The 25,124-nt window shown below is 48.4% G+C and overlaps 1 protein-coding gene across 3 annotated transcripts in view; it reads left to right on the forward strand.

The window, feature by feature from the left end:
• The window catches only part of EPHX2 (epoxide hydrolase 2), a 102,794-nt gene that overhangs the window by 59,176 nt on the left and 18,494 nt on the right, over positions 1-25,124 (forward strand). Inside the window, exons 20-21 of one of the 3 annotated variants that reach the window (XR_012513277.1) lie at positions 1,302-1,399; positions 2,286-24,319. The gene's annotated coding sequence lies outside the window, so the exon portion shown is untranslated. Of the gene's footprint in view, positions 1-1,301; positions 24,320-25,124 lie in introns of those variants that run through there. The other 2 variants (XR_012513278.1, XM_074384091.1) reach the window with 2 other exon arrangements.

Below are 25,124 nucleotides of genomic sequence, written 5' to 3' on the forward strand. Positions count from 1 at the left end.
CTCCAGCAGCACAGTCTCGGGTGCTGATCCTCCATGACCCTCCTCCCAGCTTACCCATCCTTTGCCTAGAATGTTCCTCCTGCCAGCTCCTCCAAGCCCGTAGGCTGCTTCCCGAGCCCTTTCTGCCTACCCTGCTGTGTGGCTGTCAGCCTCACAGACACAACAGCAGCCTTGCCGCACATGCAAGGGGAAGCTCGCAAAGGACGTGTCTCTGCAAGCTGAGTTCAGCATGATGACGGGCGGGCGTTGACCAGGCCACAAGGCCCTGAGTCTCTGGGTGCGGGGAGAAAGCCAGGGGAGGTTTGAATGGGAGCTGCTGGCATTTCTTCACCGTCCCAGTGCACCTGGAGTCTTCCATGTACCACCACTGATTGCTCCAGAGGGTCCTTCCCATTTCACAGAGAGAGAAACTGACTGCTCAGCTAGATGGGGGCAGAGCCTGGGTTCAGAAGCAGGCTCTCTGCTTCCTAAGGCTGAGCTTTTCTACAAAAAATGTAGAAAAAGGCCACCTAGGTTAGGCCTCCAGCCTGCTGCTTACTCATCGTGTGACCCTGAAAAAGGATATCTATGCTCCAGTTCCCCCATCTATAACAAAAGGGGGTGTTAATAGGACCTAACTCATGGGTGGTTGTGAGTATGAAGTATGTTAATATACGCGGTTCTAGGACAGCCAAGCACTGTCCACCCCAGCCTTCTCACATCTGAGAATGAAAGGGCTCCTTTAAAGGCAGTCATGGGAGCTGGAGGAATGGCTTACGCCAGATGACATTATTTTCCTAACTGGGTGTATTCAAGCTCATGTGTAAGGGAGCAGTTAGGGGAAAGGAAAGAATCAAAACCTGAGGGCCTCCTTTACTGGGAGGAGCACCAGCAGCGCACCCGCCTGCCCGAGAGCCTCGCTTTTGATCTCCTGCCCAGCCGTTTCCATCAGCCATCAAAAAGGCCTCAGAAATTCTACTCCTTTGGCAAATAAGAGTTGAATAACTTAAGTCCGTAGCATTGCAACACACATAGGACCAGTTCTACAAGATCAAGGGCTGTATTCGTCTGTTCTCCCACTGCCATAAAGAACTACCGGAGACTGGGTATTTATAAAGCAAAGAGGTTTCATTGGCTCACAGTTCTGCAGGCTTTACAGAAAGCATAGCTGGGGAGGCTCCAGGAAACTTACAATCATGGCAGAAGGCGAAGGGGAAGCAGGCATGTTCTACGTGTCTAGAGCAGGAGGAAGAGAGAGAAGGAGGAGGTGCTACACACTTGTTTTTTCTTTTTTGAGACTGTGTTTTGCTCTTGTTGCCCAGGCTGGAGTGCAATGGCGCAATCCTGGCTCACCACAACCTCCACCTCTTGGATTCAAGTGATTCTCCTGCCTCAGCCTCCCAAGTAGCTGGGACTACAGGTATGTGCCACCACGCCTGGCTAATTTTGTATTTTTAGTAGAGATGGGGTTTCTTGGTGTTAGGCTGGTCTCAAACTCTTGGCCTTGGGTGATCTGTGTGTGTTGGCCTCCCAAAGTGCTCGGATCACAGGCGTGAGCCACTGCGCTGGCCCTTTATAAACAACCAGATCTCATGAGAACTCACCATCATGAGAACATCAAGGGGGAAATTCACCCCCACGATCTAGTCACCGCCCACCAGGCCCGTCCTCCAACATCATGGATTACAATTCCATGTGAGATTTGGGTGGAGACACAAATCCAAACCATATCAAGTGCCATAAAGGACAGTGCACTGGAAGAGGTCTTTAGGTTTTTCAAGAAGGTACTGGAATGTGCAGGGCTATGTTTCCTGGTCTGCTTTGTGGACCTTCTGGCCACATGTCATCTGCAGTGGTGGTATCAGAGGAGTCACTGAAGCAAGCAGGGAAGATTTTCAGTTGCAATTTTAAGTACAAATGGCAAGAAGTGTGCTCAAAATGATTTAAGTATAAAATAGTATATTTGGGGATTGAATTTAATTTTTTAATTGACATACTAGTTATATATATTCATGACGTGATGTTTTGATACATATAATGTGTAGTAATCAGATCAGGGTAATTACACCTGTCATCTTAAACATTTATCATTTGTGTGTGTGTTGAGGACGTTTAATAATCTCCTTCTGGCTATCTGAAACTACGTATTACTGTTCACTCTAGCCACTGATCAGTGCTATGCAACGCTGGGACTTACTCCTCCCAGCTACCTGGTATTTGGCATTCCTTAACAAATCTCTTTCTATCCCCAACCTTCCTCCGACCCTTCCCAAAGTCCTATTTTCTGATCCACTTTTTACTTCTAGGAAATGAATTCTTTATAGCTTCTGCATATGACTCAGAACACGTGGTGTTTCACTGTCTGTTCCTGGCTTATTTCACTTCACAGAATGCTCTCCATTTCCATCCATATTGCTGTGAGAGACAAGATTTCATTCTTTTTGTGTGTGTGGCTGAATAGTAAAAAAAAAGAATGTTATTTTTATGTCATGATTACAAAGGAAATGCATTACAACTGTATTCACCTCTGCTAAAAGAAATCGGTATTTTAAAAAGAGACCTGGCAGTCTTCATATTCTCTCTCACACCCACCAGCAGTGGGTTGCACTGCTCTCCAGAGGGAGCTGAGGTCACTCACTTATTCTGTCAAGGAAGGACCACTCAGTGGCTGTCAATTAGCAGCATCCAGGGTTTCCAGGAGACCCATCTTCTACAAAGTGAGTGAGTCTATCAGTCTAGACAGGACAAAAAGCTATTTCTGTCTCTCTCGGGGCACAGGGAACCCATGGTTTAGACCTTGGCATGACCGTCTGCCCGTTTCCACCCTGTTCACAGCCACATTACCATCAACACAAATTAAAAGCAAACAATGGTTAAAATATCCAGGTCAGAGGCTCAAAGGGTTTTTTCCAACAGGAATTGAGCAATAAATACTATGCCTCACTGTTCAAAGGCATCCATCTGGCCACAAATGATAAAATACTTTATTGCCTGAGCAGTTGTAGTGTAACTCCTGCACCCAAATGTGTAATTGGCTGTCTCCCTGTTAGACTCTGAGGACCCCGAGGTTGGAGGCTGCCTGCCTAAGTAATTCATCCTTGAACCCAACCCAGCACTGGCCTGGCATATTGAAAATGCTCATTAGATGTTTGCCGAATACATTGGAGACTAAATGCATACATGGATGAATGGAGAAATGCATTAGTTTCAGGTTAAAATTAAAATTTGGCCGGGTGCAGTGGCTCACGTCTGTAACTCCAGCACTTTAGGAGGCTGAGGCGGGCCGATCACCTGAGGTCAAAGGTTTGAGACCAGCTCAGCCAACACGGCAAAACCCTGTCTATACTAAAAATAAGAAAATTAGCTGGGTGTGGTGGCGGGTGCCTGTAATCACAGCTACTCAGGAGGCTGAGGCAAGAGAATTGCTTGAACCCAAAGGCGAAGTTGCAGTGAACCAACATCACACCGTTGCACTCCAGCCTAGGCCACAAGAGGGAAATTCCACCTCAATAAATAAATAAATAACCATTTAACTATTTTTAAGTGTGCAATTCAGTGACTTTAAGCACATTCACATTGTTTTGTAACAGTCACCAACATCTGTCTCCAGAACTCTTTCATTATCCCAGACTGACATTCTATACCCGTTTAACTCTAACTCCCCCAATCCCTCTATACCCAGCCCCTGGCAACCACCGTTCTACTTTCTGTCTCGGTGATCATACAGCATTTGTCCTTTTGTGACCGGCTTATTTCACTTAAGCATAATGTCCTCAAGGTTCATTCATGTTGCTGCGTGTAATGGAATTTTCTTCCTTTTCAAGGCCAAACAATATTCCATCATATGTAGAGACCACGTTTTGTTTATCTCGTCATTCAGCAATGGGCACTTGGTGGCTTCCATATTTTGACAGTTGTGAATAATGCTCTGAGCATCAGTGTACACGTGTCCTTTCAGGGCTCTGAATTCAGTCCTTTTGGATATATATCCAAAAATGGAATTGCTAGATCATATTGTGATTTCTATGTTTAGTATTTTGGAGAAGGCTTTCCATAGCTAGTTTCCATTTTCTGGATTTTTTAATCTGTAGAAGGACCGTGTGATATCCTATGGTGGTTTTGTCTGGATTTCCCTAATGATGAGTGATGTTGAATCTGTTTCATGTGTTTATTGATCATCTATATGTCTTCTTTGGACAAATGTCCATTCAAGTCCTTTGACCATTTTTTATTGGGTTGTTTTGTGTTGTTGTTGAATGTTAAATCTTGTATATTCTGGATATTTGTCCCTTATAAGATATATGATTTACAAATGTATTCTCCCATTCTGTGGATTAGGTTGTATAGGGGTGGAAGTTATGAATACTTTTTCTCACCCATTGTAAGGGTCATGGCTGGCTCTTCTATAGCAAAAGGCAGTCATGCAAGAGAAAGGCAGAGCACATTTATGTAATCACAATTTTACATGAAAAGGGAGACTTGAGAAATGAAGACCCAGGTAAACTGTCTATTTTCATGCTTACATTCTGTGGAGAATGGACAGTCCTGTGGGAAAGTGATTGGACAAAAGGCTGTGACCACATTGTAACAGACTCAGTGGGAAGCCCCATCTCTTACAGTGGCCTGTGTGTTCGGATTCCTCTTGGCCTTTCTGTATAGCATTCCTTCCTCCCAGGTATAGGGCAGGACCACTCTGGAATGAAGGTCTTCAAGGGAGAAAGGAGAAGGGAGAAAGTGACCTTTCTACGTTTTATGGCTTGCTTTGGGGGAGAGGAGATTTAGAATCTATGAGTGCCTTGGGGGAAGAGGAATTCTAGTTTCTTCGACTCCCTTTCAGGGAAGAAAGTGGACCAGAGACAGAAGGTCAGGAGAGGTCTGATAGCCCACGCTCTGAGGTCCTTCCAATGTGACTATTTGGGCTTACGTCAAAATTTCAAAGACAAAAACAATTTTTTTTTTTTGAGACGGAATCTCACTCTGTCACCCAGGTTGGAGTGCAGTGGTGTGATCTCAGCTCATTGCAGCCTCCACCTCTCAGGTTCAAGCAGTTCTCGTTCCTCAACCTCCCGAGTAGCTGGGATTACAGGTGCCTACCACCAGGCCCTGCTGATTTTTGTACTTTTAGTAGAGATGGAGTTTCACCATGTTGGCCAGCCAGGCTGGTCTGGAACTCCTGGCCTCAGGTGATCCGCCTGCCTCAGCCTCCCAAAGTGCTGAAATTACAGGCATTAGCCACCGCTCCTGGCCAATTTTTTGTATTTTTAGTAGCTACTGGGATTTCACCATATTGGCCAGGCTGGTCTCAAACTCCTGACCTCAGGTGATCTGCCTGCCTCGGCCTCCCAAAGTGCTGGGATTATAGGCATGAGCCACCACACCTGGCCTGACAGAAATAATTTTTTTCTTTATACAACTCAAAGTAAGAGAATTCCTGAGAAAGCCCCAAACAGTGGTATTCATTTTCATTTGAACGTATTAAGGGATGAATATGTATTCATTGTCTTTATCAATTATGTTGGATTCAGATGGAAAAAGAAGTCTGAAGTAGTTTAGGCAGTCTTGTCTACTTTGTCTTACGTTATGAGGAATGTTATGCCCTCTGCTGTATTTTAAAGAGAACCGGCTGGCAGAGTGAGGCAAGGAAGGGAGACCTGCAGACCAGAAAGGGTTAAACACTCTTTACAACATCCACAGCAAGAACCCTGGTGTTTCACAGACACGTGTTAGGTTTCCAGGTAGAAATGGTATATTAGGGAGCGTATTCTCAGTGATTGATAGGTCTGGGAGGGGAAAAGATCTGAAAGCAAGCCCCTTGGTGACCACGAAGGCAGAACATTCATTTTCCTTGTGAAGAAATGTCTGTGAAAGTTATGACTCAGCAAGTCTGGAACAGTCTGAGTCCTTTAGACAAGAAGAAATAAATAACCCCTTGACCACAATCATGGGACGGTGGCCACACAGATCGAACAAACTGATTCGTGCTATTTTTGCTGAATTTCATATTCTCATGTAATTTTATTTTTTTAATAAAGGCAGTTTATAAAATTGACATGCTTGGCTTAGGGTGGGGGTAGAAGCATTGCATTCAAGGGCAGTAAGGCTGGGTGAAGAAAGGAAACCTCCTGCGTGGATCCAGAAGTTTGAGGCCAGCCTGGCCAACATGATAAAACCCCGACTCTACTAAAAATACAAAAAATTAGCTAGGAGTGGTGGCAGGTGCCTGTAATCCCAGCTACTCAGGAGGTTGAGGCAGGAGAATCGTTTGAACCCCGGAGATGGTGGTTGCAGTGAGCCAAAATTTCACCACAGCACTCCAGCCTGGGCAACAAGAGCGAAACTCTGTCTCAAAAACAAACAAACAAGCAAGCAAAAGTCATCAAGTGGCCACAGATTAATGCACGCAAGAGTTTCTGGCTTTTCTTAGGAAGCCCAGCTGAGCAGGCCTGGAAGCCAGTAGAGGGAGCCGTTGTTTTCTTTCATACCTTATCCTGATATTCCCTCATTTGATCCTCACCTCAATAGTTGTAACTATTATCTCCATTTTGCAAACAAGGAAACAGAGAAGCTGAGTCACACGCCCGAGGTCCTGCAGCCGGCAAAGACAGTGCCCTTAAAGACAGTGCCCTCCATGGACTGGTTGCTGGATCCTGAGGAAGTGTTTTGCAGGCCAGCTCTCATTCACTTCTCTGGATCTTAGACAAAAGCTAGTTTCTGTGAAACTCATTCTGATGCCCTCACTCCGCTCCCCAGGTGGCCACCGTGCCCCATTTCTGCCAATTTCCCTTCTCTGGTCTTTGCTTAATGTTAATGAGAATTAGTTCAGCTTTATCTGTTCTCTCACCCCGAGCTCCTGGCCACCAACTGCACACGTCAAAAGCAATTTCCATCCAAATTAGCAGGTAGTGGAGTGTGAGGTGCTTAAACAGCACCAAGAGAGATTTCCTCTGGAGATGGCAGGGGAGGGTGTGGAAGTCAGTCATCAGATTTCTACAGGGCACCTGGGTCTTTGCAGAAACACAAAGGATCTGGCTGGGTATGGCTGAGTGGGAGAATCTAGTTCCACAGGTGGGTGGGTCCCTAGATGAGGAGAGGGACAGCATGGCCAACCCATTGCCCAGGAAGAGTAATAGGCAGAGAAGTGCCTGGGACCCTGGCTCCTGGGCTGGACTGGCCCCAGATGCACACACATGCTCATTTTGTCTTCCCAAGGCCCTTCTTCCAGGAACTCGTGGCTCCTTGAAGCCTAGTCTCCTGCTAGAGCCGCCCTGAGCAAAGGAAGCCTTGCTGCACCCTGCCCATGAGGCCCACAGGGTACATTGGCAGCGATTCTGGGAGGACCAGCCAGGTCCCCTCATGCAGTGTTGGCCTCCCCCCCTGCAGGGGACTGATGCCTTAAACATAGCTCTCTTTTCCCATCTCTACTCCTCTTTCCCATGACAGTGAGAACCCTCAGGTGTGACAGTAGACCCTGGCTCTTCAGGCCTCCTGAACTGGGGCTGGGGGGGTGACCTCACCACCCCTTACTTGGCCCCAGGGGACACTGTAACCAGGACCCTTCTGAGCAGGTCAGTGAACCTGGAGGAACAGCAGGGGGTGGCAGAGGTATGGGCAGGAAAAGGGGTTGAGTAGACACTTGGCACAGGAGACATGGGGCCAGTATGAGCTGCCGCTCCTGGGAAGGCATTAACCCTCAGCTGTACTGAACCCCAGAGGATATTCCTGTGATGCCCTTTATGGTGGTTTCTTCACAGTAAGGTGGGTGGAGTCACTTTCAGGCTGATTTGGGTGCTTAAGGTTACATGCAAGGTATTTGGATCTGGATAATGGGAGGCCTGTAATTTATAGCAGTGTTTTTTGAATGAATGAAAAACAGTGTTGGATGGACAAATGGATGGATAGTTACATGGATGGATAGATGAAGGTAGATGGACGGAGGGATAGATGAAGGGTCGGATAAAGGAAGGGATGGATGGATTGATGAATGGATAGTTGGATGGATGAAGAGATAGATGGTTGGATGGATCAAAGGATGGATGGATAAAGAGATGAGTAGATGGATGATGGATGGATGGATAGATAGATGAAGAGATGGATGGATAGGTGGGTGCTATGCAGCATACCTGAAGTGCCGGGAATCCTAGACCCATTCTTCATATTCACTAAGCTACAGGACTCAAATCTATGGTTTCAAGTCCCTTGAAGCTTGAACTCTTCTCTAATCACCTTATCATTCAGTATGAGCAGATCCTCTGTGCAGATGTAGTTGGCAATAATGTGAGCAGTACCGACTCAACATGATGAAGATCATGGGCTTTGAAATCAAATGAACCCAATCTTGAATGCTGGCTCTGCAACTTCTAAGCTGTGACCGTGAGCCAGTCATTTAATCCTGTTGAGCCTTAGTTTCCTCATCTGCAGAGAGTGTTAATAATGTCTACCTTAAACTATTGAATCTGAGGATTAACTCAGATAATAAATGTAAAGCAGGCATCCCCAAACTTTTTACACAACGGGCCAGTTCACTGTCCCTCAGAACGTTGGAGGGCCGCCACATACTGTGCTCCTCTCACTGACCACCAATGAAAGAGGTGCCCCTTCCTGAAGTGCGGCGGGGGGCCGGATAAATGGCCTCAGGGGGCCGCATGTGGCCCGCGGGCCGTAGTTTGGGGACACCTGATGTAAAGCATCTAGTTTAGTATTAAAACATGCCCCCCATGGCACTCAGTAAGTGATTTCTAGCCCTCGGTCTAAAATCTCCACCTCCCAGGTTCAAGTGATTCTCCTGCCTCAGCCTCCTGAGTAGATGGGATTACAGGCACATGCCAGCACACCTGGCTAATTTTTGTATTTTTAGTAGAGATGGGGTTTCACCATGTTGGTCAGGCTGGTCTCGAACTCCTGACCTTATGATCTGGCCATCTCAGCCTCCCAAAGTGCTTGGATTACAGGGTTGATCCACCGCACCCAGCCCCCCCATAAAATTTAAGTCATCTCTAGATGACTCGAGGTGCCTAATACAATGCCTACACATCACTTCACATGTGTGGCTTCAATACAGTACTTACAGCACGGTGAATTCAAGTTCTGCTTTTTGGACAGTGTATTGAAGTTCTGCTTTTTGGACGTTTGTGTAATTTTTTTCTGAATATTTTCTAACTGTGGTTGATTGAACCCAATGGATTCAGAACTCACAGATATAGAAGGCAGATTGCAAATGTATAAGAAGGCTTAAAATCTGCTAGAGCAAGTCCCCCACTCTGTTGACTTTTGAAAGCATCTTGGTTACTCTTAACCCATTGCTGGAACTTTACCTTGAGTTTACATCTCTGTCTGGCCCTCACCCCTCAGTTTTCCTCAAATTCTCCGACCACCATGGTCCAGTCCAGTCTGGCAGGTGTTTGCTGCAGCTCTGGGAACTGCTGTGTGAGTCCTTGTGTTGTAAGAGAAGATCCACCCCTGAGGGCTGAGACTGCATTCTCCCACCCCGGGCATCTCAGAACCTTCCACCATAGAGAGCAAGTCCTAACCCCACTCTGACCTCTCGTTCCCAGCACCTTTCCAGCCAGTCCCACTCCCTGGCTTCAGGTTCCTGCACCGCTACCTGGGAGGACTAGGCCAAGCTGTATAAACTCTCTGTGCCTAAGTTCCCTCTGTGAAACAAATTGTAATAGTATCAGCCTCATAGGGTTGCAAGGACTCAGTGAGATCACATGGAGCTCTTAGCACAGCACCTGGTGCATAGTGGGTATCATCTATGCTTTGCTACAAGTGTGGCCGTTTGCATTTCTCCCATTGCTCCCAGCTCTTGCCTCCCCCTTGTCTCCTCTGGTAGAGAAAAGCTCTAGTAAGACCCTGCAGAGCCAGATCAGCTATGTAGGGGCACACCTATAATTGAATGGTTCTTGGTCGGGCGTGGTAGCTCACGCCTGTAATCCAAGCACTTTGGAGGCCAAGGCGGGCAGATCACCTGAGGTCGGGAGTTCAAGACCAGCCTGACCAACATGGTGAAACCCTCGTCTTGTTATTTAAAAAAAATTGAATGGTTCTCAAGTTGGATCCAGCCCACCTGCCCTGTAGATCTGAAATGCATGCATTTCTCATCTCTGCTTCACACTGGCTCTGTTCTTTCTGGCCCCCCACAGCAGCTCATTCCCCACCTCCCACCTCCACTCTGGCACTCTCCATCAAGCAGCCAAAGTAATCATTCCAAAAGACAGATGAGCTCACGTCATCTCCTGACTAAAGGCAAACAGATGCTTTATTAAGGTATAATTTACATACCTTATGTATCCCCTTGTAAATGTACAATTCAATAGTTCTTCCTATTATTTACAATGTTGTACAACCATTTCTGCAATCTAATTTTAGAGCATTTACATCACTCCAAAAAAAGTCCTAGCCATTAGCAGTCATCCCCTATCCCCCTACCCTATCCCCTGGCAACTGCTAATCTGGTTTCTGTCTCTATGGATTTGCCTGTTCTGTACATTTCATATAAATAGAATTAGGCAATATGTCGCCTTTTGTGACTAGTTTCTTTTGCTTTGCATAGCGTCTTTAGGATTCATCATGTTGTGTAGCTTGTGTGAGTACTTCATGCCTTTAAATGGCTGAATAGTCTTCTATTATATGAATAGATCACATTTGTTTATTCATTCAGCAGTTGATGGGCATTTGGGTTGCTTCTACTTTTTGGCAATACTGAATAATGCTACTGTGAATATTCACATAGAAGTTTGTATGTGGGCATTTGTTTTCAACTTTTTGAATAAATACCTAGAAGTGGAACTGCTAGGTCAAATGGTAACTATGCTTAACATTTTAAGAAACTGCCAGTTTTCCAAAGGAGCTGTACCACTTTACAACCCCACTAACAATGTATGAGTTTCAATTTCTCCACAACCTCACAACACTTACTGCTGTCTTTTGTTTTATTTAAGCTATCCTAATGAGTGTGAAGTGTTATCTCATTGTGGTTTTGATTAGAATTCCCCTAATGACTAATGATGTTGAGCATTTCTTCATGAGCTTATAGACCATTTGTCAGTGTCTTTTGGGGAAAAAAATGTCCATTCAGATTTTTTGCACACTTAAAATATTGGGTTATTTGTCTTTTTATTCCTGAGTTGTAAGAGTTCTTTATACATTCTGGATACTAGTCCCTTATCAGAGATAGGAGTTGCAAATACTTTCTCACATTATGTGAGTTGACTTTTCACTTTCTTGTTGGTGTCCTTTGAAGTACAACAAAATTTAATTGTGATGAAGTCTTATTCTCTTTTTCTTTTGCCTCTTGTGCTTTAAGTTATCAGTTCTCAGAAACCATTGCCCAACCCAAGATCGTGAAGATTTGCACTTGTGTTTTCTTCTAAGAGATTAATCGTTTTAGCACTTACATTACTCTTATTGTACATGGTGTGAGGTAGGGGTCCAACTTCATTCTTTTGCATGTGGATATCCAGTTGTCCCAGCACCTTTGTTGAAAAGATTGTTTTTTCTCCATTTATTTGTTTTGCTACCCTTGTCAAAAACCAATGGTCACAAGTGTAAGGGTGTATTTCTGGACTCCTAATTTCATTCCGTTGACCTGTATGTCAGTCCTTAGCACGCTACCTCACCATCTTGATTCCTGTAGCTTTGCAGTAAGTTTTTATATCAGGGAGTGCGAGTCAATCTGAGCCCCCACCCTATCCACTTCCCCTCCTGCCCTGCGAGCCTTGGGACAAAATCAACACTGTGTTTCCCTCTGCCTAGAAGGCCTTCCCTTCTTGACCTGGTGAATTATCAGTTACCCCTAGCCCAGCTCAAACTTCCCAACTTCCTTGGAGCCTCTCTAGTCGTATGGTTATCTCCCTTCTGTGTTTCGTACCTTTGTAGCAAACCACAAAGCCGCCCATGGCACCAAAGTTCTAGGCTTTTCCATCCAGCTCCTCAAGGTCAACAAAGCAACCTCCTTCATCTTGATATTTCCAGCACCCAGTACCAGGCTTGGCACCAAAGGGCCACTCAGAAAAATTGAAGCATAAATGTGTGAAATGTCTGGGACCCAAGGAGGAGATGGGTGTGCGACGGGAAGACTCCAAAGGGGCTCAGCCTAGGAGGAGCTTCCAAGTTTCACTGAATAGTCAGTGTCAGCTCAACAGATTGAGTTGGAATTTGGAATGATGATTAGAAAAATATACAGACCACTTCTTGGCGGCATTGTCACAAGTGCCACTATGGGAATTTAGAAAGCCAGGGTGTGACAAAGCAAGAGAAGGTTATGTTGGGGGTGGGAGGCAACTGTATACAGCTGCGTCCTCTTCAGAGACACCACAGCCCTGCTTTGGGAGGCCTCTGCCTTCAGGTCCAGTCCCAGATGCTACTTGGCCAACTTGAATTTAACCCAAAGGTCCTCCAATATTTTTACACATAAATCCAACTAAGAAGCTCCTGTAGATGACAACGGACATGCACCCTTACGGTGAAACAGAGCTAGCACACCCTCCTCCAGGGTCCCGGTTTACCACATGGTACTGCACATCTTCATGTTGCTACAGCCACAAAGAAATGTGGAATCAAAGCGGGTAGGACAAAAGCCAAGATCTGGGCTCTGACCTAGGGGAATTCTCCAGCCAGAGTAGAGCCCGAGTAGAGCCCCTTTACCTTTCTCATCTCCTGAGACCTGGACACTGCCAACCAGTGCTCCCCTGAAGCAGAAGCCTAGTCCAGCCCTGAGGCTCCAAGCCTGGCAGAGAAGAACACATGTTTTAGTTTCCTTTTCACAAGATCAACTCAGGCTGCAAACATCCACTGACCCCCGTTCTTATCCCAGCCCCAGCCCCCACACTCTGCCAGTGGGCACAGCCATCAGCAGCAGTAAAAGATTTATTTTTCTTTTTAGATTTTTATTTTTAAAGACAGGGTCTCACTCTGTCACCCAGGCTGAAGTGTAGTGGTGCAGTCATAGTTCATTGCAGCTTTGAACTCCTGAGCTCAAGGGATCCTTCCATGTTGGCCTTCCCCCAGTAGCTGGGACCACAGGCGTGTGCCACCATGCCTGGCTAATTTTTATTTATTTATTTATTTATTTGTTTATTTATTTATTTATCTCTCTCTATATCTATCTATCTATCTTAGTAGAAACAAGGTCTGTGTTGCCCAGGCTGATCTTGAACTCCTGGCTTCAAGTGATCCTCCCACCCTGGCCTCCCAGAGTACAGGGATTCCTGGCATGAGCTACTGCACCCAGCCAGCAGCTAAGGGTCGAAATGTGCCGAGTGCTCTTTGTATGCCAGGCCTGTGCTGAGTGCTTGATACGTGTCACTCCTTTTCATTTTTGCAGCATCCCTTGAAAGTGACACATTGACCTTCCTTTACAGATGAGAAAACTGAGGCTCAGAGAGGTATCTTTAGAGGGTCCTTGATGAGCAGCCAGGATGGGATCCCAGGCCTCGCTGGCTCCAGCTGAGCCCTGGGCTGGGCTGTCGTGTTTTCTCCCAAGCCAGGTAGCTCAACAGAGTCCACACCAGCAACAGAGCCTGGGGGACCAGCTGGAGATCATGGCATTTCTGGCTGTGGCTGAGATTGTTCCGCTTTAGGTCTGAACCAGGAATCAAGGGGCAAGCTGGCTGCTTTCCTTCAAAGGATCAGGCCCTCCCCACTGGAGGGGACTACAGGTGGCACCAGAGGGACCCCACTAAACACAGCATGAGAGGGACTAGCTGCCCAAAAGGTGCTGGGAAGTGAAACACAAGAAGCCGTGTACCAGATCTGGGCAGGGAGGGGCCAAAGAGCAGCAAGGGAGCCCAGTCCAAAGGTTCCTGCTTTGTCTGGGTTACAGATTTAGGATGAGAACAGAAAGTGCCCCTCAGGCTTTCTTTCTGCGGCCACGGCTCCATCACAGCAGCTGACAGCTTTATGTGCCTGTGTCTGCTGAGTGGGAGCTCAGCCAGGGAGCGGTCCAATAAATTAAGCTCTAAATCACAGTTGCCTCCTTCCGGCCAACAGCCAGAAGCTCCCAGAGATCTCCAGGGCCTCTGAGCTCAGCACACGTGGCTCCGACTTAGCAGCTTCGGGGAACCATCCCTGGGAGAGTGAGCCAGGGCCAGAGACACGCTCAGATCCTGTGGTTAGAATAACCCTGTGCCCTGGAGCCTGTGGAAGCTCTGTCATGGCCAGGTTGGTCCCCAAGACACCAGAGAGCGTCTGCCTAGAGAGAAACAAGTGCCCCTTCCCTGCATGTACTCTGCATATACCAGACCTGATGCCCAGAAACTCCAGCCCCTTGGGACAGTGGAAGATGCCCAGTCTGTGAATTCAAGTGGAACTAGCCTCTGTTCCTTACCCCTCTCTTGCCTGCTGTGTAACTCTGGGTAAATCGCTCTGCCTCTCTGAGCTGTGATTTGCTTATATATAAAGGAGAGCTGCTAGTAGCAATTGGGGTTGAGAGGATTTAGTGTCTAGTCCGTATCAAGGGTGCTCACCAGATGTGCCCTCCCTTCTCAGAATGGCAAACAAAGACTCCTCATTCCCCACACAAGGCCCCCACCTCTGGTGTCATCTGAAACCCCACAGGAGGTATCCTGGGCATCTGGTTTATGGCAGACAGTGAGATGGCAGGGACGGGACAGTGGGACAGGTTTGTGGGGTGGGAGGGGGCGAACGGCCTCACCAGTAAATCCAGAGGAGGGGCTGGGCACTGGCGATGCAGGCCCAGATGACACAGCAGCTCATTTGTACTTTAACCAGCCACAGAGACCACCAGCTCCAGACCCAGCCCTATTGCACAAGGTCGTCAGTGGCGCCAGGAGAGGTGGGAGCTGCAATGGGAGCACCAGCTCCGCTCAGCAGGCCTGAGCTGGCCTTTGTCTCTCTGGACTCCCCTGGAGCCCAGAGCCGACAGGAGCTTAGGTCCTGAATGGGATGGCTGGATGGGCCTCCTCCCAGCTGTCTCTCCACCCAACCATCCCCGCAACGAGCCACTGGACTTGGTCCGCTCTGTCCCCTGCCCCTAGAGTTCCTGACTACAGATCTGAGGCTGGCATTCTCTGAGGCTGCCTTTTAACCTCTCCGTTCACAGCCTCAGCTCTCTGCCCTTAATGTGCAGAAAATGTCACATATTCAAGGACACAACCTTGAATTGTTCACTTCCCTGGGTGATCCCTGCCACATTTCCCATGTCCCTGAGCCCCGAGTACATGTACAATAGTGGAAGCTTCTGGAAGCTTGGGCTTCCAGATGTCAGGCAGAGCTGGCTGGGGTCGATGCCCTGGTGACGCCATCCATCACATGCAGATACAAATGCTAGGTCTGACATTGCGCTGGCGTTGAGAATGCGGACTTTGTGATCTTGGCTTTTCAGAATATCTATTATGAACATTTAATTCTTTTATAAACGGGGTGGGGGGGAGGAGCTTCAGTGTATGTGGGTATAGATTGGGGCAGCCATGCCTTGATGAGTGAGTTCCTTCCTGACCTCAGAAGCACGGAGCCCTCCCTTTGCAATTACTGGGGCAGTTCCAGCATCACTTCTAGGGGCAAGAATCTGTGACCAGAGACCCCATCCCAGGACACTGGTCCCATTGACTACCCAAGTTTTCAATAATCAAGGCTTCCCAAGGTATGCAAGGAGGAGAAATAGCACAGTCTCTATGGAAATTAATCCCCAAGAACCTGCTGAAGTTAAAACTCTACTTTCCCTCTTCCCCGATGGTCTGGAAAGGCTTTGGGAGTAAGGCATTTGCTGTAGCACAGTGTGTGGTGGCGCGACACTGTAAACAGCCCAGATAGACACTGAGAGGAAAACGGGAATAGCCAGTGGGCCTTCCCCAGCCTGGACTTCCATGCGGCCACTGAAAGAATGACTTCCAGCAATGTCGGCATGGCCTGGAGGGACTCCTGAGCTACAGGGAAGCTGCAAAGGCGAGCTGAGGGGCGCAGTGCGCTGAGAATGAGGCCTCGGTTTGTAAAGAGGTGCGTTCAGAGCCTGCACTCAATCCATGTCAGGTATCGTGGTGACCGTGTCCCCTACCCCCGCCCTCCCTGGCCCCACGCCTTCCTCCACCCTGTCCGCTGCAGCGTCTTCTTGCAGTGCCTCATGGGCCGGATCCGTGCCTCATGGGCTGGATCAATGCCTTTTTTTTTCTGACGCCTATTTGGCTGCAAGGAAAATGGCAACCTCAGCCCCAAGATCTTCACCCATGTGTGCCACTTCAAGCAGCATGTCCGGCACTGGGCCATCCCCAGGGGGGCTCTGCCCCACAGCCGGGCTGCAGGGGGTCAGAACCTGCTGCCCTCACCTTCCCTCCCTGTGGACCCACTTGACATGGCCTGCTCAGGTGGGCCTCAGTGTGGCCCTAGCAGGCAGAGCTCCAGGTCTCATTTGCAAACCAGGCTCCGAGTCCTCCCCACTCTTCATGGGTGACCACAAGCTCTGGGTCCTCTTGCATCATGAGAAAGACACAGAGCCTGTCCTTTTTTTCACCAAGAAGAGCCCACCCAGCATGCAGGGGGCCAGGTACTCTGTTGGGAGGGACCCCCCGAGCAAAGACCAAAGGGTAGGCCCGGAGCCCAGTTCCCTGTGGCTTTCTCTCTAAATTCTCCTCTCTTTGTCTCTTTCTCCCGAGGAGGAGAGGGTGGTGCCTGGAACTCAGAGGGTGCCTCTGTCACTGTGTTCAAAGGCGAGGCCTTCTGGATCTTCAGGTGGAAATATTAGGAAGAAGGAGGATTCGAACCAGAGGGACACTCTTCTGAAAAGGAGGATGCCTAGGAATGTGAGACAACTGTGGCCAGAGAGCTGAAGGGACCCCGGATTCCGTGGGGCCACGGGGCCCGGCCCAGCCACAGGCAGATCTTCAGGGAGATGCCTCCACGGGCTCCACTGCTATGAGGAAGGGGCCTTGGAAGAGCTGGGAGCCCCTGACACAGCCACATCCAAGGGCGTCTATGCCCATGCCCTTGACTGTGTTATCTTCTCCCAGTTGGTTAGACGGCGGTCTCCCGGATGAGGCTTATATACCCAGGTCATTTAAGAAGTTAATCTTGGCTGGGCACCGTGGCTCACACCTATAATCCCAGCACCTTGGGAGAGTAAGGCAGAAGGATTGCTTGAGCCCAGGAGTTCGAGGCCAGCCTGGGCAACATAGTGAGACCCAGACCCTGTCTCCAGCTGGGCACGGTGGCGTGCACCTGTATTCCCAGCTGTTCAGGAGGCTGAGGTGGGAGGATCACTTGAGCCCAGGAGGTCGAGGCTCCAGTGAGCCATGATTGTGCCACTGCACTCCAGCCTGGGAGAAAAAGGAAGACCCCTTTTCCAAAAAAAAAAAAAGTTAATCATGAAGAAGGCAGAGTGGGCGGCCAGCCCCACTGTGCCCAGGCAAGTCTGCGGGTGAGAGCCTGGCAGGGCAGCGGGGGGAGCTGCGGTGCCCCACGAACCGCCACGTCCACAGAGTGCACAGCTCTTCCCTGTGCTGCTCCTGGCCCTGACCCAGGACATGAGGGGCCGAGCCCCAGCTACCCACCTCCCCTCTCGGCGTTCTTGTTCCGGCAGCGCAGTGACTGCAATGCACTCAGAGTTTTCAGATAAAGTTCTCCCTTTTCGGTCATTTGATTCTCATAGAAACCCAACAAGCAAGATAAGGCATCCTGAGCCTATAGAATGGATAGGAAACTGAAGGTCTCTCAGAGGGGACAGGGCTTATGTATTAATTAGCAGTGGAGCTGAGGCCAGAGCCTCCTCTGCTATCGAGGGAGGAGGCCCTGCGTCTCCTGCCTCGCAGACCTGCACCTCTACCGTCCGATGAGGAGGAGAGTAAAGGGAGATAAAATCCCAAAGAACTGGAATCAGTGGTCAGGTGACTTGCTGACACCACTGGCCAGGCCATAATGAGGCCCAAGGACTGGGAAGATACTCCCTTTTCAGGTCCCAGCACTTATGCTAACTATAAACCTTGAAAGTGTTAGAAAGAATGTTGCCCCTACCCACCAGAGCCTGGTACTGGGTCACGTCCTCCAGGTTTACACGATCCAGACCCCCTCCTGGAAATACCTCTGCCAACTGATGATTTATTGCCTTTGTCCCCTGCCCATTCCCACACATATGAACTAGCAAATCACTAAAGCCAAAGACTGCGAGGGCAATTGTCCAGCCAATGGACAATGACATAGTTTCACCTCAGTTTCTCCTTTAGAGTTGTAAGCCTAAAAAAGCAGGGGGAGTTCAGTACTTGTGACGTAGGTTTGGTACTTGCAACGTAAGCTTTTCGAGGAGTTCAGTACTTGCCACATAAGCTCGGTACTTGCGACGTAAGCTTTTCAAGGAGTTCGGTACTTGCGACGTAAGCTTTTCAAGGAGTTCGGTACTTGCAACGTAAGCTCAGTACTTGCGACGTAAGTTCGGTACTTGCGACGTAAGCTCGGTACTTGCGACGTAAGCTTTTCGAGGAGTTCAGTACTTGCAACGTAAGCTCGGTAGTTGAAACGTAAGCTTGGTAATTGCGATGTAAGCTTTTCGAGGAGTTCGGTGCTTGCAACGTAAGCTCGGTACTTGCGACGTAAGCTTTTCGTGGAGTTCGGTACTTGCAATGTAAGCTCAGTACTTGAAACGTAAGCTTGGTACTTGCGACATAAGCTTTTCGAGGAGTTCGGTGCTTGCGACGTAAGCTCAGTACTTGCGACGTAAGCTCGGTACTTGCAACGTAAGCTCGGTACTTGCAACGTAAGCTCGGTACTTGCGAGGTAAGCTCAGTACTTGCGACGTAAGGCCACAGAGACCCCACTGCAGATTAAAGGTCTCTTCTTTCCCCACTCTAGTGTCTGAGGGGTTTTGTTCACAGATTGTCCTGCAACACCACGCCTCGCACTGCCGGCTGCAGTGGAAACAGGGAGGCCAATGCTGCATGTTAACATCCCCCCGTCTTTACTGTCCAAGGCGCTGCCCTATTCTATCGGGGTCTCTACACTGTGTGTGAGTGTGGGGCGCACAGGTTTGTCTCAGGGTGCGCGTGTCACACATGCAGGCTCCTGGACACAGCGGTGCCTGGCTTGCAGCCCTGCTGACATGCCAGTCCTGGGACCAGGCCCGTTGCCCCTGGTTGTTTCTACAGGCACCACACTGTACCCCAAAGGACTTTGAGAAAATGCATCCTGCCTTCCTCAAGTTCTGTGCCATCTGCAAAAAGCTGGAACCCACTGGGATGTTCTTTGTATCTGGAGGTGTTCTGAAGTCAGAGCAGAAAACAAGCCACCCCACCCATCTCCCCAGGCCCCCTATATGAGGGTGGAGCCCCAGCGTCCCATTGGCCCAATGATGGGGGAGCAGATGTCCCCTCCAAACCCCACAGTGATAAGCTGGGTCCTGGATAAGGACCCCCTTTATCTTCCCAATCCCCCCAGCTGGAGGTGGCCTGGCACCCACACCCCTGTTTACATCTTCAACACGCATCCCATCCTGCAATCACCACATCCTGTTCTCCCAGGAGAAAGAGGAGCCCTGATATGTTATGTTTGTCGAAGAGGTCAGGGGTTCAGTCACTTATAGATTCCACCTGGGTGTGGAAATAAAATTCTCAGGGTCAATAGCCTTGGGGGTTCCCTCTCCAGCCCTTTTTGGAAGGGGGCCCTTTGGCAAATGTTGGGGCACAGGAGTGGTGTGCACCCTGCTCTGATTTCCCTTACCCTTGAGGGTCTCCAGGAGCTCAGATGAGAGCCCACCTGCCCGGGGCTGCCCTCTCCCAGCGAGGTCTGCCTGGACTTCAGCCCTCCCATAGCCTGGCCAGCAGCATGTCTATTTCAGGAGTGTTTGGGGAATGGGGACTCTTCTCACCTTCTTTTTTTTTTTTTTTTTTTTTTGGTTTTTTTCTTCTCACCTTCTTAATAAAGACCAAGAATTTATTACGCCCCATCCCCTCCTCTGCACCTTCAGGGTCATTTTTTGGGAGCAAGAGGCTCACTGATTACCCCAGAAGGCTTCCCTCCTAGGATAACCAGTCTCGGACTTGCCTAGAAAATGTTTTTCATATCCCTTTTTTCAAATGTAGTTTCAATTTGCCTCCAACCTACCATGCCTTGCAGACTTCATGGAGCGCATTCCTTGACCATCATCTGCCATGCATCAAGTGCTTGAAGGGAATAAAAAGAGCCTTAAGGCAGGTTCCTGCTCTCAAGAAATATAGATTCCAATCATTTATCTCATGAGGGATTAATATTAATTCATTGAGAATTAATTAATATTAATACATTGAGAATTCCTACAGTTCAATGAAAATACAAATGACCAAATCCAAAAGTGGGCAAAAGATTTGAAATAGACATTTCTCTAAAGAAGATACACAAATGATATTTTTAAAAGCAGATGGAAAGATGCTCCACATCACTAGTGTTTACGGAAATACAAATAAAACCAATGAGAGACCATTTCACACCTCTTTGAATCAATATTTTTTTTTTTTGAAACAGAGTTTTGCTCTTGTTACCCAGGCTGGAGTGCAGTGGCATGATCTCGGCTCACCGAAACCTCCACCTCCTGGGTTCAGGCAATTCTCCTGCCTCAGCCTCCTGAGTAGCTGGGATTACAGGCACGCACCACCATGCCCAGCTACTTTTTTGTATTTTTATTAGAGACGGGGTTTCACCATGTTGACCAGGATGGTCTCGATCTCTTGACCTCGTGATCCACCCGCCTCGGCCTCCCAAAGTGCTGGGATTACAGGCTTGAGCCACCGCGCCCGGCCTTGAATCAGTATTAAACAACAACAACAACAGAAAATAACAAGTGTCTCATGAAGATATGGAGAAACTGGAACTCTTGTGCTTTGGGGTTTCCCTCAAAGCACAAATGTAATGGAAATGAAGCAGAAATGTAAAATGGGGCAGTCATTATATAAAATGGCACGGTGGTTCCTCAAAAAATTAAACATAGAATTCCCGTATGATCCTGAAATTCTACTTCTGGGTATATACTCAAAATAACTCCATGGGGGGATTCAGGGTGGCCCCTGGTGGCAGCTGTCTGAACCCAGGCGAGGCATACAGGAGGACACCAAGCCCCGGCCTCCAACCTCAAACCTGCTAGTCGCATGTTAAAGTGACGGGGAATGGCACAGAGATGAGAGCCAACCCCCCGGGAAGCACCAGGGCAGTTGCTGAAAAGGACGAGTTCACTGCAGGACAGACAGCTGGTTTCAAACTGGAAGGGATGTCTCCGAGTCCCCTGCCAGGAAGATCTTATCCTCAGGTCTGCGGTTACTATTTTATTTATTTATTTTTTGAGATGAAGTCTTGCTCTGTCACCCAGGCTGGAGTTCAATGGCATGACACTGGCTCACTGAAACCTCCACCTCCTGGATTCAAGTGATTCTCCTGCCTCAGCTTCCGAAGCAGCCTGGATTACAGACACCCACCGCCACACTCAGCTAATTTTTGTATTTTTAGTAGAGACAGAGTTTCAGCACATTGGTCAGGCTGGTCTCGAACTCCTGACCTAAAGCGATCCACCAGCCTCCACCTCCCAAAGTGTGGGGGTTACAAGGGTGAACTACTGTTCCTGGCCAAGTCTGCAGTTACTAGAATGAGACCAAAATTGGGAGTTATTCTCAAAATGGAAAAATAGAAGACAGAATAATAGCTATCTATGTGTACCCTAATCCCCAGGGCCACGTGGGGCCTTGAGTCAGTAGAAAGGAAAAACTTCAAGGCAGTATCTCAGCAAAAATGCACTAAACACTGGAGCCTGGCCTACCTTAGTTTCCACCCTGGTTTTCTTCCCCATGTAGCAGGGCTTTTCAGAGATCAACAGAAGTCCAGACATTTCCAGAAAATTCTAAAACAGACTCATTGAAATTTTGGTTTGTTTAAAATTTTTGACACACACAGAGTGAGATGATATTATGCTGTGCTTGAGGTCACTGCAATTACAGTTTTAAAAACCAGTACCACCAGGTGTAGTGATACACACCTGGAGTCCCAGCAACTAGGGAGGCTGAGACAGGAGGATCACTTGACCCTAGGAATTAGAGGCTGCAGTGAGCTGTGATTGCACCACAGCACTCCAGCCTGGACAACAGGGCAAGACCTCATCTCTGTTTAAAAACAAACAAGCCAACAAACATACCTCGTATTCTCTAAGCATGTGGGGTGGCGATGGGCACAGGTTTCAATGTGGAAAACAAACACCTTCCTTTGACGGTGTCAGTGCGTCTCTGTGGTTTTGTACTCATGAAGTCACTTGTAAATATATCAGAGTCTTCTTATGAAATGTGAGGCTGGAGTAATTGTCCCCGTCACCCCCTCCGCGTGATGGTGCTTAAGGATGGGGGCAAGTCTTTATAGGATTGGGCACCTGAGCGGGACCGGGGGTGAAGGTGGGGTCCTGGAAGAATGTCTGGTACCAGCTGAAGGCCATGGTCTTTGTTTCTCTGGGTGCTAGTGGCAACAAATGAGGACGGGCAGGTAGTGCTGTGCCTCTCCCTGTCCCCTTTCCTACCCCGAGGAAGTCCCCACCCTGCCTTGGGCTAGACCGAAGCTAGGTAGTGGCAGCTGTTGGAGGCCCAGTGAGTGAGCCCTTGGCGTGACGTGGTGGGGGCGGGGCAGGGGGAGCTGTCCACCCTCCGATGCGGCCCAGCCAACACTGAGCGATGCGATGCTGTCGTGTAGGAGGATTACGACCGAGGGGCGGGGATTACAGATTAACCAGATCAGCATAAGAGAAGAGCAAACAGAGAGTTCGTTGTTAACCTTGTCAGTGTGTCTCCCAGGCCTGGCCTGCGCTGCTGTCCCTTCGGCTGACTTAGTAATCACTGGTTCTGTAATAAGCTGCGGAGACCCAGATCCTCTTTGCATTGTCTCTTAGAACTACTGGATACTTCTGGGGTTCACCACTATCCTATTTTCTAGTGGGGCCCTGCGACCCCCAGAGTCAAACCTGGGTTCATTCCTAGCTTCAGCACAACACAACTGCAAAAAAGTGTTCCCTGTTCTTCCCACCGCCCAGCCTCTCTCACAGTGACCTCCCCCTGGGATGCAGGATTCGTCAGCCTTAGCCTCAAGCGTCCCTGTGGATGACAGCTCCTGAACCAGTTTATTGTGGAGGCTCAGCTTGTTGGAAGGCACAAACGTGAAACTTTTATTCATTCTAAGTGGTGTTCCATCACCTGCTAACATCTCAAGCAGAATCTATTACTTCCAGATAACTCCACAATGAACAGAACACGTGTTTTGCTTGAGAATGTCAGGCATTTCCACATCAGAGTGCTTTGCCTCTTTCTCTGCTGCCACCAATTCTGTACCAGGACTCTGCCTGCACACCCAGGTGGCTTCCCAGCTCCCATCCCTTTCCTACTCCAGGCCACGTCACAGTGATGGACGAGCTACCCAGAAGTCCCTTCAGCAGCCTCTGTGGGCCGCAAAGATTTGGGGTGGGTGCTCCCACATTCTGGCCTTCCTAATCACAAGACAGTTATCTGATGCAGGCAGTTCTGGGAAGCCTTTGTAAGTGGGGAAGTAACCCCTGCCTTGGAGATAAATATGGGAACCTAGTGAGATTATGTGAAGCCATTGGCCCAGGCCACTGTGTACAGTTGTGCAAGCTGTGCACTGCACAACTCCAGTGCTGTTTCATCTTGTATTCACACAAGATTGTAACTTACTACAATTTTCTGGCAGATGACACTCAAATATCAACATAGGAGCTCAGCAGGGTTGGTGCCGCCTCCTTTTCCAGACAGATGTCAAAGCCCTCTCTTCTCAGCAGGTCAAGCCCTGCTCCTTCTTTGCCACAAGAGTCCTAGAAGTCAGAAGCTAAGGGCTCAGGGTCCACAGTCTCCCAGCCAGAATTAGCCTCATCTCATCCCCACACCTTGGTGATGTCATGTCCTGCCTCAGTCTTTCCAATGCCTCGGGTTGGAACCTCTGTTGGGGATGGACAGACATCTCAGGACCCCCAAGCCCAGGTCACTGTGCAGAGAAGGGGTCCCAGGAAGCCTCAGAGCCAGCTTCAGGATCTGCCTTTCAGGGTGCTAGTATATGAGAGTATTAAAAAAAAAAATCCAAAACACTGGATATAAAGGCTGGGCGTGGTGGCTTATGCCTGTAATCTTAGCACATTGGGAGGCCAAGGCAGGTGAATCACTTGAAGTCGTGAGTTCAAGACCAGCCTGACCAACATGGTGAAACCCATCTCTACTAAAAATACAACAATCAGCCCAGCGTGGTGGTCCGTGCCTGTAGTCCCAGCTACTCAAGAGGCTGAGGCAGGGAGAACTGCCTGAACCCAGGAGGCAGAGGTTGCGGTGAGCTAAGAGCACACCACTGCACTCCAGCCTGGGCAATAGAGTGAGACTCTGTCTCAAGAAAGAAAAGAAAACCAACTGGATATAGTGGATAGAGTGACTGCCAGAGTCTAGCAACTTAACAATGGAAAAGAGAAAGTAACTTTTGAAACAGTGTGACGTATACTTTACAATTATGATCACTTAAACAAAGACCTCCGACCCCGTAATCTTAACTAATGTATATCATTAAGTGAATCACACTGACTTTACTCTGAATTTCCTTGATAGCAATACTAAAATACTTACCTTGAACATGAATTAAGCTAAATTTAAGTTTGTTTCTTATAACTTCAAAGAGAGTTGCCCCTTGGCAGTGACATAAGAATATTTTAAGCTATGAATTTACATGTGGACTTTGCTACACACCTGGGATGTGGCCCGATGAGTTTTGTTCCATTGCAGTATATCTGATGACCAGAACTCTATAATCAGAGAATATTAATGGATGAAAAGCCTGAGCTTTAAGATCGAGACTGGGAGAAAACTGTCTCCTCACTAACTGGCCGACCCCATAATGCCACCTCAAGTGGTCATCTTAAGCCTCATCCTACTTCCCGCAGATGCCTTCGTTTCTCTAAAGATTGGTGGAGTGGCAGGTCCATCTACCATGCTACCCTGCAGCTACAGGGGAGATGTCACATCCATGTGTTAGAACAGAGGCAGACGTTCTTTACTTAGATGCCCAAATAGCATTATCTGGACCAATGGAACCCATGTCACCTATCAGAAGGACACATGCTATAAGCTAGTGGGGGATCTTTCCAAAAGGGATGTCTCTTTGACTTTGGGAGCAATTTGGGAGGCTGAGGTGGGAGGATCACGAGGTCAAGAGATCAA

The sequence above is a fragment of the Saimiri boliviensis genome, chromosome 13, assembly GCF_048565385.1.
Source record: "Saimiri boliviensis isolate mSaiBol1 chromosome 13, mSaiBol1.pri, whole genome shotgun sequence".
In the NCBI taxonomy this organism is placed as follows: Eukaryota; Metazoa; Chordata; class Mammalia; order Primates; family Cebidae; genus Saimiri; species Saimiri boliviensis.